This window comes from Vulpes lagopus, chromosome 4 (genome assembly GCF_018345385.1).
Source record: "Vulpes lagopus strain Blue_001 chromosome 4, ASM1834538v1, whole genome shotgun sequence".
Lineage (NCBI taxonomy): Eukaryota > Metazoa > Chordata > Mammalia > Carnivora > Canidae > Vulpes > Vulpes lagopus.
This window is the reverse complement of record NC_054827.1, coordinates 79,164,812-79,183,935: the sequence shown is the minus strand read 5'-3', so window position 1 is coordinate 79,183,935 and position 19,124 is coordinate 79,164,812.

Genomic DNA, 19,124 nt, shown 5'->3' with positions numbered 1-19,124 from the left:
CTTCCTAAGTCCTCAGTAGTAATGTAGTAAGTATTTCAATAAACCTATCTTGATTTTTGGGAACAAACTTCCCCAAAATCATAGTTATTGATGAGGCAGATTGACCCATTTTCTGAAAACAGCATACTACGTATGTTGACTTTAACTGTAATTTCTTTCACCTTCTGGAGAATTCCCTCCTGCTTTAAACTTTCTAATATTACCAAAGTTCTAGACAACCAACTTGTATATCCAATCTCTGGAGGACAACTTCTAATTGTTTAAAGGATAGAAAGGAAGAAAAATTAAGCATTTAGAAATCTCTTTAAGTAAATCCAAATGGAAAATCTGGACTACACAACGTGTTGCTAACTTGGAATATTATTTTCAAATGTATAATACTTAAAATATTCTTACATAAACCATTCTGATTTTTATCAGTTATTATTACATGTCAGTGAACTGTAGAAAAAAATTTGTGTAGTGACTTTCCCAAGGTAATAGAGAACCTGGATGATCATTCCTGATTATTTAAATCCCTGTATACTGGACTGGTTATATGCCTAGCTATTTTACATTGGCCCACATCCAAAGGCTTAGGTGAAAATTGCTTTATGTGATGTGTCTGGCCTGACTTAGCAAATATCTCAAAAATTTAGATTTTCTGCTATAATTATTGACTAAGTATTATTGTATTATGTTATTAGAAATCAAACAGTCTAATTTGTTTCCTGACACTTGTCTCTTCAAATCCCCATTTCATATGAGATTGTTTTAAAACAACAACACAAAACTGCGAAAACTGTAGAAGCTCTTGAAACTATTTTCAGTAATCCTCTGATTTGGTTGTATCCATACTGTGTTATAGCTCAATTAGGAGCCATGCTTCTAGAATTCCTATAAGGCCTTTTTTTTTTTCCCTAACAGAAATATGACTTTTGAGGATAAATTCATTTCAACTGAGTATTAAATAACCTGGAAAGACAAGACTGCAAAACCATGTGATACAGTAGGGTGTCTCTTGTGCTGGGCAAAAGAAGAATTAAGATCATGGTTTCTTAAATCATTCTGTTTACTTTAAGGGACTGCTTAAAAGCATTACAGATTCAGTAAGGGTTCATTTATAATCACTGTGATTTAAAACATTTGCATAATTCTCCATTGATGTTCATATAAATGTGCACACGAACCCTTAACACATGCCTAGCCTAAAGGACTATACAGTTTTCTGTCAGAAATCACCAACACATGGTGAACCGACCATCTTGGGTTATTGTGCATCGAAAAGATTCTGTCTGGTTTGTGTGGGAAAAATGACATCCCCATTTCAGACCTTACTGAGTTCATTTCCGACAGTTAAAGGAACACCACCATCCCCACCCGCCCGGAATGTTTTTAAGAGGTCACATATTCTCAGGTATTTCTGTTTTTCTGTTTTTCCTGCTCTATTCCTTTGCTACTTTTCTTTTCGTGGAATTATGTTCTTCCACTCTAGTTCATCCCTAGAATGTAGTCTTTGAAATACTATAAATAAATACCAGGTTATGGTATGTGCAATTGGTTGTTGCTGTGCTGAGAACTTTGATATCACAATCTCATCACTGGTAAAATTTCAGTCTCTTTCCTATTTAATTGAGATCATGTCACTTTTCCTGAAAATAGAGTTCATATAACATTTGTGACAAACTTCAATAAAAACAAATGCTATCAGATTGGTATCCTATGTGCAACCACACCCAGTGAAATACTTAAGTATTAGTAAATTTTCTGTTTAAACTCCTAAAAGCAGTTTATCCATTTACCTACTCAATAATTTATTAACTAGTTCATTCAGAAAATATCCTTTGAAGACTCTTCTAAATGCTGGTGATAAGAGGGTTACGAATAATCTCCTTCATAGAGGAGGTAGCTGCTTTGATAATTCATCTTAAAAATCTAGGTGTTTCTAATTCAATGAAGAGCCTGAGTGTATCTGGATATAAGCGAGCATTTTTGTATGTCAGAATCTAAACTGTAGAGTTCAAGGACTAAGTACAGCTCTGTCATTATGAGATGCATGACTTCAAGAGAGTTGATAACCCCCTAAGTTCAATTCCTTCATTTGTAAAGTGCAGACTGTAGTGGGGCCCTCAGCACCCCACCAACAGAAGCTACTTCTCATGGCTTTCTCATGTATAGATCTCAAGGAAAGGATAACTTTAGAGTCAATATATAAAAAATATTTCAAAATGCATTAGTTAATGTCTGGCTGCTTCAGATGCAGAAAGCAGAAAGGAGTGTTGCTCCCACCCCACCAAAAGGAAGAAGACATGTAATTTACAAAATGACAAATTTGCTTGCACTCATCAGACTGGTGAGATCGCAGGATAACCAAGTAGCATGTAATCTAAAGGAAGATGGCCCCCAAGGAGACACGGATCTTAAGCACGGATTCATCAGCAATACAACAGGACAGGAAGATGGGGTAAGTAAGAGGATTTCAGCTAAAACATTTCATTCATTGCTAAAGCATAGGCTAACATGAGAGTATAAAACGCCTGGGAGCCAAAAACATAGGGGAGTCTACAACCACTCAAAGGTTCCTCTCCATGACTCTCCACAGGTCCCATGAGACGAGCTAGCAACAGGGAGACCAGAAAAAGCCTCCTTCACAGTGCAAATGGGAAGAGAGGGCTTCTACTGCAGGGAAAACAAAAAGCCCTGTCAAGACCATTCTGCCCACAGAACAAGAGCCTAAAACTGTGAGAGAGACAAGAACCTTTATCACTTCAGAGTACAGATACAGACCACTGTGGTGGGGGGAGGAAAGGAAAAACCCCCTTAGTACTAAGGGATTGTTAGTCTCCTATCACTAAGGGAAGAGCAGAATCCCTGAGAAAAGTTTAAGCCAGGGACAGAGAGTAACACTATATAAAGACAATAGAGAAGGCCTGTCTTTCACCACAAGACTGACAAACTCAGAGTAACAAGCAGCAGTGGCACATTTCTGGGGGGGAAGGGAAGAGCATGGAGACAGATCCTCTCTGAGGTGGAGGCACAGAGAGAAAACCTCACACTAACAGAGAAACACTCAGAAAAACCTTCTGGCAAACCAGTCCCATCCCAAGAACAAGGTCATACTAGAGAAACCTGAAGCCAATGGTACCCTGAATGTAATAATCAGAGCAAAAATGAAAGAGAAACCCAGCTAACCTTTTGACCGAATTGACTCATACTCTCACACAAGTAGCCAAGGAGAAGAGAGCACACAGCTATTCCTAGGCATAAATACTATTTACAAATCACACGAACTATATTCTCTGCCCATGACAAAATTTAACTAGGAATTAGTAAAAGCATATGGGAAAAAAAGCAGATGGAAAACACTCAAATATTTGGAAATTAAGCAATACACTTCTATATAACTTGTGAGCTAAAGAGGAAGTCTCAAGGGAATTTAGAAAATAGTTTAAATTGAATGGAAATAAAAACACAGAATATGAAAATTCTTGCTAACTCAGTACTTTGAAGGAACATATAACATTGAATTTTTTCTTTAGAAAAGACAAAGTCTGAAATCCTATGAATAAACTAGAAAAAGAAGAGTAAAAACAAAAGCAAACAGGAAGAACAAAATAATAAAGGGCATAAAACAGTGATATGGAAGACAAAAAATAGACAATCATTATAGTGAGAAACCAGTTCATTGAAAATAATTAATAAAATGGCTAAATCTTTAGTCAGATTCAGCAAGAAAAAAGGGGAGGAGAGAGAACTACCAAAATCGGATATGAAAGAAATGAGACCTAAAGAACCCACAGATATTAAGATAATAATAAAGGAATGCTACACACAACTTTAAACCCATATATTTTGACAACAGGTGATATGGACAAATTCTTTGAAAGACAAATCATGAAGCTCACTCAAGAAAAACCAAAAACTTGGATAGTCTTATACATAGTAAAGTAATTCAATTTGTAGTTAAAAAGTTTTTAACAAAGATCCATAGATAGGTTCACTAGATGACTACCACCAAACATTCTAGAAAGAAAAAGTACCCAATTCAGTGCAAAATTTTCCATGAAACAGAGGAGAGTGCTTCCTAACATACCTTATGAGTCTGGCATTACCCTGAAATGAAAATTAAATAGTGCCATTACACTAAAACAAACCTCCAGCCTAGTATCCCATGAACACAGACACAAAAATATTTGAAAAATTCAATCTAGCAATATATAAAAATGTTAATGTATCTTAAGTCAGAGCAATTGCACCATATGAAAAGATTAAAGAATAAAAATATATGATCATCTGAATCAATGCAGAAGAATCATTTGACAAAATACCTGTTCAAGATAAAAACACTCAGCAAGCTAGAAATAGAAGAGGGTGTCCTCAGTCTATTAAAAGAGCACCTAACCAAAAACCTTACAGACAGCATCCTACTGAATATTAAAAGACCATTAAATATGAAAAGAAACATAAGGTTGGGCAGCTCATATTATCTGACATTAGGGGTTGCTTTAAAAACTACAGCAATCAAATTAATATTATATCAACGAAGAGAAACACAAATCAACTTTAAAGAAAAGAGAGTCCAGAAATAGATACCCACATAAATGATGAATTGGTTTTTTGGCAAAGCTGCAAAGAATAGATGGTCTTTTCAACAAGTGATGCTGGAATACGGGCATCCATAACCAAAATAATTAACTTCAAATTGTATCTTACACCCTAAACAAAATTAATAAAAATCAATCATAGATCTAAACATGAAACCTAAAATTAGAAATCTTCAAGATAAAGCACAGGCGAAAATCCTTGTGAACTTGTTCGGCAAGTGTTTCTTTATAACACTAAGTATGAACCATAAAAAAATATGATAAAATGGACTTCCTTGAAATTTAAAACTTCCAATATAAAAAAAAATAAACTTCACTCTTGAAAAGATAACGTTAAAAGAATGAAAAGACAAGGCACAGATGGGAGAATATATTTGTAAAACACTTGTCTGATAAAGGACTCATGTCTAAATGTATAAAGAACTCTCAAAACTCCATTATAAGAAAACAAACAAACCAATAAAAAACAGGCAAGATATTTCAAAAGACACTTCAGTAAAGAAATAAAGTTGGCAGTAAGTATATAACCACATGCTCAACATCATTAGTCATAGGGAAGTGCAAATTAAAACCCAAGAAAGCTATATGGCAGGAAGGATCCAACATGACCCCGCAGTGACCATGCCCTTGAACATCTGCCTCTCCATGAGCACTGTCTGGGGCTTGTACCTATGATGGGATATCAGGCCTGTGACTACATTACACTACATGGGGCAAAGGTGAAAGGGTTTTATAGGTATAATTAAGTTCTCTCAGTTGATTTTGAGCTCACCATAAAGGAGCTTATGTTGGGGGCCCTTATCTAGTCAGATAAGCTCTTATAAAAGGGTTTAGTGCTCAGAGACAAAGGAAATCAAAGACAAGTATTCCTTTGGCCACAAAGCAGAATTAAGCTGCCCTGTTGTGAGAGGGCCCATACTGAGAGGTCTCTAGGAGTTGAATGTGACATAGGCCAAGAGCCAGCAAGAAAGCAGAGATCTCAGTTATACAACAGCAAAAATTAAACTCTGCTGATAACTTGAATGAGTCTGGAAAAAGATATGGAACCTTGGATAAACTTGCAGCCCTACTGACACTTTGACTTCAGTCTAGTAAGATTGTGCAGGGTAGCCAGAAAGAAAGTCCAGAAATAGATGCACACATAAATGGTGAATTGATTTTTTGGCAAAGCTGCAAAGGCTGTGAAGAATAGATGGTCTTTTCAACAAGTGATGCTGGAATATGGGCATCCATAACCAAAATAATTAACTTCAAATTGTACCTTACACCCTATAACAAGAATTGTTTAAGCAAGATACCCCATCCCTAGCTTTCTGACCCAGAGGGACTTGGAGATAAGGAACTTGTGTTGTGTTAAGGTGCTAAATATGTAGTACTTTGTCCCGCAGCAATAGAAACTAATACAAAGTACCATCAAACATTTATGGGAAAGGTCAAACAAAAGGAACAACTGACAAGAGCCAGTGCTGTTTGCAATGATAATGAACACCTAGAACTCATGCATTTCGGTTAAGAATGAAAAATTATATAGATACATCACAGAACAATGTGAGTTTCTAATAAAGCTTATACCACACACACCATATGACCCTGTGAGCCCATGCTTGCATATTTATTCAAGAGATGTAAAAAATGTATGTTCACACACACTTGTAGGTGAATTTTACAGTGGCTTTATTAATAAATGCCCCAAATTGGAAACAATCGATATACCCACCAACCTTTGAAAGGTTAAACTGTGATACAACCATAAAATGGAATACTGATACCCAACAGAGAGGCATGAGCACTTGATATAAGCAGCAACATTGATGGTTATCAAATGTTCATACTAAATTACTCAAAAATCTACATACTGTATGGTGCCATTAGTTTCACATTTCAAAAAAGATAAAACCTGAGGGAAATAAAACAGATCAGTGTTTTCCAGGGATGATAGTGATGAAAGATACAGACTACAAAGAGGCATGAGTGTTTTTTGAGGGATGAAAGAACAGTTCTATATCTTGATTGTATGTAGTGACTACATACCTTTGCCAAAGTACATAAGCTATACACAAAAAAAGGTTGACTTTACTGTATATAATTATGCTTTAATTAAAATAGTCATAAGAAAACTAAAATATAGCTGCTGGTTTAAAATCCCAGGGACCTAATGTGTAAAGTTTATCTCTTGATCAGGAAAATTCAAAATAGATGTTTGTAATCCATAAGCAGTTTTCCTGCAGTGTGATTCAGGAACCAATCTCCTTCCTTTTTCCTTCTGCCTGTGTATCCATCAATACATGGATCACCAGTTCTCCTGGCTGGTATGCCTCTGGCTGGCAAAAAGAAACACAAAGGGTTGGCTCCCATGAGGGGGCCAGACTTGAAAGTGGCACACATCACATTTGCTCACATCCACTGCCCCACTCAATCCAGAGTCACAGTTACAGAAGGGGTAAGTCAAATTTAGCTAAGTGGTTTATACAGGAGATACAGAAATAAATGTCTTAGGAATAGATAATCAGTCTATTATCTTATAATAAATACAAAAATATAAACTATTTCCCACAGATAATAAGTCTGGCCTAACCATCAAACAAAAATAGAAACAGAAGAAGGCAAAACAAACAACACCCACAAGGACGGTTGTTAATTTTTGTAGAATATTAAATTCTTGTGGAATATTTCTGCTTGAATAATGTATTACTTAAAAATGAATTGATAAAAACATTCTGGCACAAAATGTTTACCTATGATGTCATCTTTCCGAACTTTTCCAGTTAAACCTATTTCCTGCATTGCCCTTCAGGTATTTTTCCCATAATGCCACTTTGCCTCTCCAAATTCAAATTAGAAAGGTATGCACTAGAACAAAGACTCTGTCCCAAATCACTTTAATATGGATAACATTTAAATGATGATTTTAGTCTATTTGTTCAGCATTAGTATTCTAATAAGATCTTACTAAAAAATTACACTTTCCTGATAAAAGACACATAGAGATAAAATACAACAATTTTGTTCCTGGGTTCAACTGCGAGAAAAACGTGAAAATTGATGGACTCTTCAAAATAGCATTTAGTGACCTAGATTTTAAAATCATTTGGAGAATGAAAAATAAACATAATTTAGCTCATCTTAATATCTTGGTTGCTAGATGATAGATCATATGCTAGCGCACATGCAAAATGCTATTATCTGTTTTTCTATATGTAAGCTATTCTTTTAGGGTTAGTGAATAGCACTATTACAGTTCATAATCTACAAAGCAATATTATTTTTTACTCATATAATTTTAACATGGCTTTCTAAAAGCCATTTTTTAAACTTGGGTTGAATAATTCTGCACATCACCAGTGATAAATGAGAGACATTTTTTTGTACACTGTAAGAATTAAAGAAAATTATTTTTTCATTCCACGAATATCACCCAATATTGTTTTAATCAACTTCCAGAAGAAAAAACACATCTTTAAAACATCTTTATGCTGGTCCTCTTTGAAGGATGAGGAAAAGCAAAATGGCACAACTGCCTATTGCTTCATATATGTAGCAAATCACATACGGCATTACAGATTCTGGTCAACAGTGTAAAAGTGCAGATACAGTTCTTCTGTATACCTAAATTTCATTACTCAAATTGTTTTATGATCTATAAATTGATTTTAAGTTGCAATCTTATGAACTTCTTCCATCAGTCATCATCTATGGTTATTAATGCAAGGGATGTGGCATGTTTGTGTTAAATTGGCACAGCATGAAGCGTGAATTTTATGATATATTTTAAACTCCATGTTCATGAATTGTTTTCTTCTGAGTGGGTGGATCACAGCTATATAAAGACACGTTATGTTTCAAGGTCTGTCTCAATTTGAAATATATATATTTATTTACAGAGTATAAATAAGAAACAAAATGAGGAAAATTAAATTTGAAGAACTCAATATTCCAAAAGCTTTGAGCATTATTTTAAAAATTAGTTTTGAGGAGAGGCTAATCAGTGGAACAGAGATTAGAGAACACTATCAGCCTGATTCTAATGAAAAGTAATAGTGCCAAGGAAAAGCGTGACCAAGCAAAGAAGAAGAAAACCGAACAGTGTCAGGTAGAAGGTGTGGGAATGGGCCTTCTGTGTTCCCAGGGATGTCAGTGTTTCATAGGTTTTTATGCTGCATGATATGCCTGGCTTTAAAAAGATTAGTTACTAATCAATTATTAACCAAGTGACTAATTTGCTGTTTGAATGGATTAATCTAATAATTCATCAAACTTAGTCAAAAGAACCCAGAAATTTATTAATGCTGTATATTAATAATAAATTCTTACTTTTGCATGTATGAAATTCCATACTGGAAATAATATATACTACACAGGTTCAGGAAAATGTATTTGATAGACAGATATGGCAAGCTTTCAAAATTTACTATCTCCCTTTGATTTTAATCTCCTTTTCTGTGCTATGGCCATATTACATTAAATACAGGGTTAGTTCTCAATTGAAGTTCCAGGCTAATAATAGCATACTTCATTAAAAATGACAGTTGAATACTGTCTAGTTCAGTCACTTGTTCACAAATATTTATTGTGCACCTACCACTGCCAGGCATTATGACACACTGGTGAGAAAAAACAGTCCGTGGAGCCTGCAGGGAAGAGGCTTGATATTGTGATTGGGATACATGCAACAAAGCAGAGTTTTATGGTGCTATGTCAACATATATGAGGAGATCATGAAAATCCTGAGTGCAGAACACCGGAGTGAGCAGCTGTAATCTAAAAGATGAGCACACCCTTCATCATCTAGAGTATCCCTAGAAGAGGAAACAGGGTGTGAAAATAGGTTCTAGCAGAAAGCAGGCATGGATAGGGAGTTGACGTGGCCAGCCAGAAAGGAAGCATGAGGCTAGAGAGGTATGTCCTGGCTGGACTTTGCAAGGCCTGGTAGGTAACGACGAGGTGGTCTTTCATTTATACGAGCTCAAAGTATTGCGTGTCGGGGGTGAGGACAGGAGGTGGTAAGACAATGAAAAGACTTGCATTTCAGAAAGGCTTTGAGAACTATCCTACCAAGAAGGAAGATTTTATGGTCTTTTTTGGAACCTACTCTTCATTACAGTGATAGTCAAAATCTAGCTGCTTGCAAGAAATCAGAAATCTTCACCCAGCACTGCTGGCCATTTAGAAGCCAGAAGTGAATGGAGATGAAGCAAAAGGGAAGGATATGCTAATGAGAAGTTAGAAAGAGCTCTTGGAAAAAAATGAGGACAAAAGACTAGCTTTAAGTCCATGTAGTAACTGATACATCCAGTCCCTTCTAAGCTGTGTTTGTTACTTACTGCTGTTTAACAAGTTATCCCAAGAGACCGTGGTGCCAAAAAAAAAAAAAAAAAGGCAGATTATTTACAATTTCTGTGGATCAAGAACCTGATTGTTTAAAAAAAAGAATCTGATTGTTGGCAGATTCAGTTGCTTCTGTGCTATTGGACAATGCCTCAGTTTCTGGCTCACAGTTGGCTGAAAGCTGCCCTCAGTTTTTTGCCGTAGGGGTCGTACTATGGAGCATCTCTCAATCTGGCAGATACCTTCACCAAAGCAAGCACACAAGATGAGCCACAGAGAGAATGTGCAAGGCGCTACTGCCATATCCTGTTCCTATAAGCAAGCCACTAGGTCCAGTCCACACACACAAGGGGAGGAGACCATACAGGACATGACTCCCCAGAGGCGGAGATACCTGGAAGCTATTTCAGGAGTGGCTTACCATAGAGGGGAAGCTTTAAAAGGCACAGCTAACACGAACTGGGAGACAAAATGAAGTCATGACTTAGAAGTTACTTATTAGAAAGAAGGATAATAAAATGCATTCTGGTACATTCCAAGAGACAAGACTGCATAAGAGCATAGAAAGGGGGAAAAAAGAATAGATTCAAACCCCCAGAGATAAAGGTGACACAGAAGCAAGTAACAGAATCCAGGCATACCTCACTCTAATACCATTGCCTATCTACTCTTCTGCATTTCCCACCAGACTCTAAGCTCCAAGGGGGCAGGTGTTGTGTCATCACTTACTTATCCTTACAACCTCAAAACCTACTACACTATAAGAACATTTTAGGTGCTCAATAAATATTATATGGGTGACAAAGAACTTTGACCTCTTAACCTTGTTTCAGAAGGCTTTGCCCACGCAAGGGTGAGCAGTGATTTCCCCCCAGCTCAGATGTTAGATGCAAGGCCTTCTAGTTTAATAACATTTATGATTATGGTTTAGGAAAAATGGGTTAAGTTTAAAAATCTGTGCATTACCAGAGTAAGATTATATTCCTGATCTTTTAAATGGCACACGGTTGTGAGATTTTGGACAACGGACAGGAGGCAGTGGGAGTAGGATAGCTACAGTTCTTAGCAGCTGTCTTCTCTGTTCTTCAGAAGTTTATAAGTGGAAAGTCTTGATACATAATGGAATAACCCAAAATTCATGACAATTTGTAACAAGTATCAACTAAATTATCACAGTTGAAGGGATATAGATATTTAAAGGAGAGCAGAGTTACTAGAATTAGGATGGTCAGGAAACCTTTGTAGATGGCATGGAAATTCAAAAGATGGAATTCTGAAAAGAGAGGAAGGGAAAGACCTGCTACATAAACAAGAAGATGTAAGACGACTCAGGGAATTGCTCAGTGAAACCAAGTGCAGCGTGATGACTGCTGACATTCTTCTCACCAGTGTAGGACTCATATGTGACTTGTTGCCAATTTACAGAACTTAAAATGAGGAGTATGGTTTAAAATTTACTTTGCTCCTTTCTTTTACCTTCAGTTAACCTACCCGACTCTCCATTTTCTCATCTGGAAAACTGAGAATCAGAGTATCCAATGTCCTGGGATCTGTTTGAGGATGAAGTGCTATCTGTTTGGCAGACATCATCAGCTGACATGCTCACCTGGAAACCATTTCTAATCTTATCTTCTCCCTTATTTCTTCTATCACTCAGGCTGGACACAGAGATTTTCTATTGTCTTAGCCACCTTCCGGCCAGAGGAATCACCTTCCTAAACCTGAGATTTCAGAATGTTATCTAAGAAGGGCTTCTTCTTTCATAATTAAATGATAAAATCTTCTGAACTTCTAACATCTCTTGAAACTTTAGCTAAGGCTGCAACACACAAAGAGATGTTAGGTGGTACTTTGTGGGTAGGGAAAAAAAAGACTATAGAGCTATCAGCACAGCAGGATGGTGAGATGCTCCATAAAGTGAACTGACAGAGCAGAAGCTTGGAGCTAGACAATGTAAATCCCCTAGGAATTCACTAATTCCCTGGGAACACACTGCATTTTCCACAGACACAGAGTAGGGACGAGCTAAGAGGGAGCGCTAGGAGCACAGTGATTAGAACCAATATTGGAGTTACCAGCCCAAGTAACAAAGAATTCTCCTGACTAGTGATCAGATTGCCCAGAAATAGCTGTAATATGAAACTACGTAATGTTTGCATGAACTATGTGAAGTTTCTCATGTATTTAATATTATATAGTAATATTGTATTTTTATAAATTCCTTAATAACTCTCAACTTCTAATCCAAAAAATTAGAAGGCTGTCTTAATTAGGGTCATATAATTATAAGAACACAGAGGATATCAGTTAAGGTTTTGCAGACTACATTTTAGAGGAGAAGATTTTAGAGAAAACCTGGGATAACCAGGTGCGTATTTCAGAAACTTAATCAGGAGATGCTGTTTTGTGGCCATAGTTCCTATTTTTACTACAGATATTCCATTGCATGCACACACATGTTGGCCTCATAAGCATTATAATCCGCAGACTATTAGAACACTCATTCCCCCCCTTTCTAATTCTTTCTGCTTGGCTCTGCTCCTTTCTGGAACTCTGGTGTTTGGCCAACAGCCAATTAGGTATCTCAAGAATGTGAATGGGCTATAACATGGAGCCAGTAATCTCTCTCCTTTCCATTCCCCCAAAGGAAGTGATGAAGGGCCACTCTGAGAGTAGAGTCTGGAACACTTGAGCAGAGTCCCTCAGGAAGCAAGCCTAGAAAACAAAGGTGCACACTGCTTCTTCTTTTTCTATGTGTGATAAATTGATAACAGCAGCAATGGGCTATAAGTCATTAAATCAAGCCACCTTAAATCAAAAATCTCTTTTCTATAGAGTGTGTTGACAGTAACAGTGGATAAGTGTCTATGGTGTTAGCTGATCAGTATCTTCATTACAGTAATAACATTAATTTTCTTTTGGAGGACTTTTTTCACCCTCATTTTTCAATTTCCATGTTGTGATGGCCTGACCTGCCATAGTTCAGGGTTGCACATGTGACCCAGAAATGGCCCGTGAGAGAGAGGCCTGAAACTTGGAGCACAACTGTTGGGGAAAGAGCCTGCCAGAGAACAAAGCCAAAACAGTGTCTAGAGAGAGAAAGAGACAGATTACTTATGTTATCATGTGAGCTCCCAGATCCATATGTGCCTAAAGCCAATTAATTCCCCTGGACTTTTCAGTTAAATGTATGACATATCAGTAACGCACAGTAAAACAATTTTTGCAAGCCAAAATAGTTGTGACTAATATAAATAATTGATAGCACACATATGCCAATCAGGTAATGCTCATTCAAATTGATTATCAACTTGGCTGGATAGACCTTAACTAACACTTTTCCTAAGTATCTGTCAAACACATTAAGCTTCATGTACTCATGCATCATAAGGTCATTGGTCTTCTAGTTTTCAGGGCAATGTTGTAAAGTGACAAATTTCTCATTCATTTATTATAAATATTGATTAGGCATCTACTATGAGCTTGCCACTGTATTTAGCAGGAGGGTATAATAATAAACATAATAAAACCCATTCTTCTGGCTTGAGGCTAAAGAATTGTAGACATCGAGTACATAATCACACAAACAAGGGTAAAATCACAACAGTTCTGGGATTGCCACGTAATGATCTGAGGGCCTATAAAAACAATAGAGGCATTTAACCTTTCAGGAAGATTAGAAAACACCTTCCCAGGTAAATGACAACAGGTCTAGCCTTTTATGGGCCAGACATAAGTCCTATGAAACCCCTGGGAAGCCACCCGCCACTTGGGTTTCTAGTGCCATACCACCATCCCCATAAACAGTTGACACAACCTCCACCTTCTTCTCCCCCTCCAGAGATACTCCAGCACAGGCCCTGAGGGTGATCTCAGGAATATCTGGGCAGGAAACTATGGGCTGAGTACCTGAAATATCATCAAGTTGGGTGGGTTATGGGCTCCAACCTGGCCTGACCCCAAGCCAGCCCAATAGATTCCATCAACCTGAGGAATGGCACAGTGAGGGGAGTCATGGTGCAGTTCTCCAGAGTATAGGGCTCAGAGCAAGAATCATGTCCAGCCAAATCCAAAACAGAGCACAGGGCACTTACATGAGCTCTGAAAGCAGTGTGTGAGACAGAAATGCAGAGGACGGAGGTGAATGCAGGTGAGGAGAAAATGACATGAGCTATCATTTCAGTGAGAGAACAAACACAGTCTTCATCATCAGAAAGCCTCGAGTTACTTGTTTATGTTTTTAAATGTCTTACATACAAATATGAACAATGCAAATAATAATAATAATAATAATAATAGCTGCAGAATGGTGGGCTAAAATTGCTGCATAGTGTAATTTTCACACCAAGCTATTGTCTCAAAATAACCAAATCACACAATTATACACAGAGAGATGTACAACAAATAAAATACCCTCCCCCCACTCTAAAAAAAAAGTCCTGCTGTGTTTTTGAAAGAAATGATATATTCTGTATAGCCTGCAGCTACCTAATCACTCTGAGACTAGTTGAGCTGAGTGACAGTCACTGAATGTGACCACAGCCTTTATAGTGACAAGAGCAATTTACCTGCACTTTCCTTGTTTAATTAAATAGCAATCAGTGAGTGGTAATTTAGACCCCCATATACGTGGGTATATAAGAAAGTATGACAGCATGATTTGCTAAACTCTTGAGTGTTAATCATATTTAAGGCACTGGCTAAATTTCTAGGTTTCAAGACACTGAGTTAGGCCTGCTGTTGAACTTGAGAGAATTTATAGCTTTAAGGCATGCATAGATTTATTAAAGGGACACGTTAAACTCATAGACATACAACTGATTCAGTATGTAAAATACTTTTTTTTCCTAAGTACTGGGACATGATCTCTCCACAGTATTTTCTATTTTGGCTCTGAATGCTACAATAGTGGCAAGTTGGCTATGAAATGGTTTGCCGCTCTTAACCAATTTTATCGGTTACTATTATTAAGAATAAACATCTTTCTTTAAAAAAATGATTGAGAGTTCACAGTCTGCAGAACACTTTAAAAATAGCACCTTAAAATAAGTCCTTTTTTCACTATAAACTAGATAGAGCTTTAACTGGATGAGATTTTATCTGATTTTCTTTAGAAAATGTGTATATTCATCAGACATTATCATAGCATCAAGTTTAGCGAATTTTGTCATTTAAATAATTTCAGTTATAAATTCCAGTTTCCTTCTCTTATGTAAATAGCCTCAAAATTGCTTTGGAGCAGAAGCTCTCCAAATATGGTCTCAGCCTAGAGGTGATTTTTTTTTTTTAACAGAAAGATTTTTTTTTTTTTTTTAGTTATATTAACTCTCCAATGTAAAAATCCCTGAAACTCAGTGAAAAAAGAATCTGAGAAATTCTTTCACTTTGATAAATCCGAAATGTTGGAACTTTCAAGTTTAAAATTTTCCCTGGGGCATTGTAAGAAAACTGACAGGAGATAAGTTTTAAAAGAATGTTATAACATTTAGAAGTTATAAATAAATTAAACAACATAGGTCATCGCATAAATGAGCATTAACTATTTCTATCAGGCTTGAAATTTTCATGACCTACATTTCTTTGTATCATATTATGAGGTCTATATTCATTCCCAGAGCATTTTTTTTTTTTTGAGAGCTATGAGAGCTGTGTGGAAAAGAGGTAAAGCCAGAGCAGGTTAATGAGGCTGAGGGTGAAGGAGCATGCTCCTGCCACCTTTCCTTCACCACCCATTTCACGGAAGGGACTTCTCCTTCCAAGACTGCCAGTCAGTCACCTTGCATCACTCAAAAACGAAGCCACGTCCAATTAAAGCCAGAATGAGACATTTCATATATGGCAAAGGAGGCCAAAGTCTTTGAGGTGTAAAATATACTTCTCCATCGTAAGTAGTGGTAACGCGGATGAGGCAGTTTTCAGCTGCCAGCTTACCAAGAACCACATTATTTTCCATCTCTTTTATATAACCTCCTCTTAAAAGGTGTGTTTGCTGTGAAAAATTGTTCCATGGCATTCTCCTTTAGATTGATTCGGAATTGATTCTTCGTAAAAATCTCAACTTAAGATCCAGGTAGCATCCAAATAACTCAGATTGCCATGTGTCTTACACTTAACTAGAACATTCCAGGGAAAGTGTGTCTTTAAGCCAGAAAAGCTACAGAAATCATGACTACTTATTTTATTCTCTCTGTCCTTCCTTTGGTGGAAAAGGACTAGAACATTTGGGTACATATTTATTGAACGGGTAACGAAGTAATTGTTGGCTAATTTCAAGGACAACGACTAATACATCCTACGGCAAAGAACAAAGCCAAGCCAATGTATGCAAAGTGTAAATGTTCAAAGTTGCAGAATGTCAACTTCCTCAAACTTAAGTAAGTCATCGACTAACACTCACAGTCTGTCTTCCCCTCTGTTCCTGACAACTCCCAATTTCATATCATTTGCAAATTCAATTAGCCTGCTCTTTACTCCTGTCACATAACCCATCTGACCTCCTCTGTCTTTCTGCTCCATTTCACCCTTCTATCCCCACAGACTCTCCCCGGAACAGAGGAATACATTTTTTAAGCCCTATCCATCTCTGCTTCCTATTTTCTCTGCTGTACTCAAAGGAGAATTATGAGAATTAACAGTTATGTACATTTTGGTAACTGAATAGAAAATCTCTGGAATGATTATTCATCCTACTCATTTTTACCTAATCTATGCAATAATTCAATAAGTTCATACATGATTAATAATTTTTATGCAACATCTCTATGTGCATTTATTATGTATTATTATCTATGAGTGCCCTACCATTTATAATTGCCATGTGGAGAATTTGATGTTATGTGACTGTGACATCAAATTTATATTGTGTATCTCAGTGTGCACAGCAAAGATAAATTTACCTTGGATACTAAGCTAACGGTGTGGTTATAGGCACAAATATTAGCATTAAATAAAAAAAGTACTGACGGGTCGGCATTGACCTTTTAATTAAATGGAAATGGCCAGAGTCAATCATCTATTGACAGGTATTTACATAGCAAGTAATTACAGGGTAAAGAGATTATTTCAGTTATAAAATCAGGGGGCAAGTCACACAAACTTTAGAAGAAAGAGTTGCCAAGTAATCTGTAAGAACATGTAATTGCTATGTTTTTAACTGGCATTTACCAAGCAAAACTAAATTCTTACAGTAAGTAATATTGTGAAGTGACTTATAATTGGGGGCATTAGTATGGTTTTATTTTCTTAGTGATTAGGAGTCTGAAATCTCTAATATTTACATTCTTACTAATATGTGAAAGAATTTCAGAGCATCTGAGCATGGAATTTTTTGTACAACTACTCTGCTCTATTGTTAGGAAGCCAGGGCATTTCAAAACCATCCGGGGGATCTCAGTTCATCCTGATTTTTGCCCCAGGGACAGTTCTTCATACCTGGAAATGCCCTAGAAATAGTATTTCTTGAGATTTCTAGGTCCGCTACTGACAAAGGACATGGAATTTCTGATAATTTGAAAATCTGATGTATTTTTTTAAATACCATACTTAAACATAAAGTTATCTGAATTCTAGCTCCAGAGATTAGATCAAACATCAGAGGAGATCACTCCCCTTTTTCTCTACTTCTCTTCTTTTTTCCAGATTTACCTTAATAGTTACAAATCACTAGTTAGGGGGGCACCTGGTGCCTCAGTCGATTAAGCGTCTGCCTTTAGCTCAGGTCATGATCCCAGGGTCCTGGGACCAAATCCTGCATCTGGCTCCCTGCTCTGCCTGGAGCCTGCTTCTCCCCCTGTCTCCACCTCCCTCTCTCTCTGTCTCTTGTGAATAAATAAAATCTTTAAAAAATAAATAAATTTTAAATCTCTTATGCTATAGAAGGTACAAATTAGGACCTATTGTGATGGATAGGACAAACATTTTTCACATAACACATCTGCTGAAAGTATTTACTCGAGTCACCCAGTTATTTATGTACTAATGGTTGGCTGTTTCCAACGTCCTATTGTTAACTCACAGCATCAGTGGGCTGTGAATTCAGGCTACTGCAAGTCCACAATACAAATGGCTTATGTATCCCAAATGAAGACAAATGCTCTGGATGAACTCCCTGCTCCGGCATAGTATTTTGTATGTATTTTTGGTGTGGATGTTGCTGAAATTTAAGGGGGAGTGGTGTATCAATGGCTCTGGACATCAAGTGAAGAAGTCCCACCCGACTGTATGAGTAGAATAAAACAGGAGACTGGAAAGATGAGAAGAGTAAAAGAAAAATAAAAGAAACCTTCAAACTCAAAACACACCTTTTTAACCATCACTGAATGATTGTTAAAGTGAGTATATAAATGTCATTGTTTAAGTAACTTTTACAGGCCACAGGGAGAGGGAGAAGACTACGTAACTGTATTACTAGTTTAACACAAGTAAAACAAATGCAAATAATTTTAGTTTCAGACAGAAGCGTGGGCAATGAGAATTCTGCAGAGAAAACGCACTATGATCAGATTTCCTACGTCAATTGGTACTTCCCAGGACCAAAAGATAACAAGCACGAGGGGTGAGGCCTTGGGTGAGGCCAGGACTTTCGAGCACTTGGGTGCGTTGGGCAAACCCAGAGCACTTGGTATCTGCTACCCCGTTAACCACTATTTGCAGATACGCATACTAGAGCACAGAGACAGAATTTGCAGTGCTGGGGACTTTTATCCTCATGCTAACCTTCAGTGTGTTTCTGTTTCTGACATTCTCAGCTTCACAGAGACCAGGGACTTAGGCTCTTCTGTATCGTTTAATTTTTTCGTTATGTTTCCTCGGTGAAGCCAATTCTCAGAAAATAAAGTTTGGTATTAACCTGGCTTCATCCACTGAGGAAAGGCAGAGAGAAACTATGCATTCAGCCATAAAAATACACACACACACACACACACACACAATACATTGTTAAAAGTAACAGTGCCCTCCCTTTTTTTTTTCCATCTTCGCTGCTTAAACACTCCTCATAAAAAACGGTATTTCTTGGCAAGAGGACCCATTTTTCCTTTATGTCAGAGTCACTGTTAAGTTCACATTTGTGTTTGCAAGTTCTGTTTCCAACTTTCCACTCCAGTTCTATCCCCCACAGCAAGAGAAGAAAATCACAAAATTTGCATATTGTGCTTGTGAAGTAGAGTAGCTGTCTCAGGGAGAAGCACCAAGGGGTTAGAAACCAAGAATGCGCAC